We start from the raw sequence: 3,064 nt of genomic DNA on the forward strand, positions 1-3,064 counted from the left end.
CTATAATGTGTATTACATAGACCTGACCTCTGCACTCTGTATGCTGTAATGTGTGTTACATAGACCTTACCCCTGCACTCTGTACGCTATAATGTATAGTACACTCTGTATACTAAAATGTATATTACATACACGGCGTATCTGATTGGCCAAGGATCGTTTGCTATCTATCGTGTGTAAGGTCATTCAGTGATCGTGCATGTTTCTGCAATACACTTTCTCCTTTACATGTCCCTCCCTGCATCGTTCAAACAATTGTATCTAGCGTGTGTATACAATTGGTGGATTATATTTCAACGATCATATCATTACAGCACGTGCAGAATTGTGCACAATAGGATCCTTCAAATATAATCGTGCATAATCGTTGATTGGTCCTAATCGTTGGATTTCTAACTATAATTATTGGAAGTGTTTACATATCTTAAGATTAAATTAATTAATTAATTGTATGCAAAGTGCAGGGTTCAGGGCTATGTAACACACATTATAGCATACAGAGTGCAGGGGTCAGGACTATGTAATACACAACATAACATACAGAGTGCAGGGGTCAGGTCAATGTAATACACATTATAGCATACAGAGTTCAGGGGTCAGGTCAATATACTTATACATTATAGCATACAGAGTGCAGGGGTCAGGTCAGCCAAAAAGTCCTGTGCAGCCTCAAAATGGGCCAAAACGGCTTTGGATGCTTCAACTCGTTCCTTCTTCTGATCACTGTTCAAACATTTCGGCACCCACTTCGCTGAAAGCTTGCCATGTCTAGGATAGTGGTGATAACAAACCCAACACGCTCTGTGATTTGTCAAGTATCTGGGCGATCTTTGCTGCGGATATTTGCCGGTCCTCAATAATCAGCTCATGGACATCGCAGGTTGCCGGGTCAGTTGAGGTGTGGGGGGCGCGCACTGCGGGGCTCATCTACAATGGGGAAATGCCCGGTCTTGAAACGAGATATCCAGGTTGTGACAGTGGTGTAGGAAGGACACTTCTCCCCCAGTGTTTGTGACATCTCAGTGTGAATGTCCTTTGCTGACTTTCCCTGGAGAAACAAAAACTTCATGACGGACCCTAACTCCGACATGAAACTTGCTTGTGCCTCGGCTATCAGAGCTTCTCACTAAAAGAAAAAACAGTTTTAGGAATCACAAAGACCTGATATTTGCTCAGTTACATACTAAGATATTAGGCTGACATATATCCCCACACTCATTATTCTATTTCATGTGGAAGGGGGCAAAGCCAGGAACTTCTCAGCACCCCTCATATAGTGTAGCAATCAGGACAATGTAATATACAATATATACAGAGAGTGGCAGTCAGTAGGGTGTATATGGAAACAAATCCTTCCGTTCTGATTTTCATCCTAATGATAAAAATGTGAAGTCAGTAGTAAAAACAAAAAGAAGAAAAGTATCTGACAATAATAGTCATTGGGAACAAGATCCCGGCATTGGGAGGAGAATCCTTCTATGATGGGATTGTAGGAATGAGCGGAGTGATTTTGATGAAACATTCCATGCTGAGTTGTCTTACCACTATACTGGGATTAGCCTGGAACTGGAAGGTTATTCACTGCCTAAAGGGCTCCAGGTGTGGATTGTGAAACAAATCTTTGGAATTTGTGATTAAGGGATCTTCCTAGTGCATCACAAACACTTTTTCTATCAATGAAAAGCCAGTTCCCTTCCTGACTACACTTTTCATAGGAAAGGAGTTGGATGGAATACGGATGCTTTGACATGAATTGTATGATTGAGTGTCCTGGGATCGGACTGATGACACAACTCAGGGATCTGTAACCCCTAAGTAACTTTCCTTATAGATAATATACATTATATACTTATAGATAATATACATTATGTACTTATAGATAATATACTTATAGATAATATACATTATATACTTATAGATAATATACATTATATACTTATAGATAATATACATACGGATATATCTGGGCTGGGAATGCTGGGAAGGATGAAGGTTTTGTTCAGCGTAAAGCATGAAAGAGGTAAATGAGAAGATACCTGCAGAGGTGGGGTCAGGGGGGTTACAGGTGGATTGAGACATTTGGTGGTAATAGGGGATTCTGCTATCATAGGGAAACAAATATGACCGGCTTCTCCCAACCCAATGCTTGGCTGTCTCCTTTACATATGGCAGACCAAGATGGCAGATCACTGGAAGGACCCAGCCATGACATTGGGACCCTTGCAGAATACAAGGTTAAAGAGACCTGTATATGATAAAGAGACATTTTTACAAAAATATATGAATAAAGCACCGGAACAAGTTCTGACCTCTTATATCTAAGCTATTTATTAATCATTGCCTCAGTATCAAATCTCAGTGTCTTCATTTACTATGGGATTGAGCTCTATAGACTATAAGGATGTAGCTTCTACAGGAGGGGCCTGAGGACTGGTAAAGGACCACAGACTAGAAAACATATAGTTATTATTAGCAGTTGGAGTTAAAAAAAATACAATTTTTTTGTCAAGTAAATTTGCCTACTCTTTTTAAGAAAGCAGAAACAAAAAGGTTGACTTTGTATTCATGGCTGCTGTGTATGTTAGGATCTGCAAGATAGGACAATATCATCTGGAAATAAATAGAAAATTAGCTTAAAACTGAATCCAGAGTGTAGCAATTAATGATTTTTTGTAAGTTGTGCCCCCTAGAGTTCACTTTTGGTACTGTGACTTTTACATGGCAACCCATGCACCATGGAACCCCACAATGCACTCCTGTAATTGAAATCACACATTATGGTGCTCTGGCGACCTAACAGTACCCAACTAGCACCAAGATGATCCGACCCATGCAGTCTGGTACTAAAAGTTCAAATTCTGTGTTTGACACCAAGGAATATATATATTGTCTCTGATTTACAAACTGACCTACATATGGTTTGATTAAATTCCTAGCAAATAATAATACTGATGAGTGATAGAAAAATCTATGTGTCCTGCTAGGGCTTAATTACAGAATGCAAAGTTACATCAGAACTGCAGTTTAGGTGAGGCAAAGAGGACAAAGAAGAAAAAAGGTGAGC

The sequence above is a fragment of the Pyxicephalus adspersus genome, chromosome 3 (assembly GCF_032062135.1).
Source record: "Pyxicephalus adspersus chromosome 3, UCB_Pads_2.0, whole genome shotgun sequence".
Taxonomy (NCBI): Eukaryota; Metazoa; Chordata; class Amphibia; order Anura; family Pyxicephalidae; genus Pyxicephalus; species Pyxicephalus adspersus.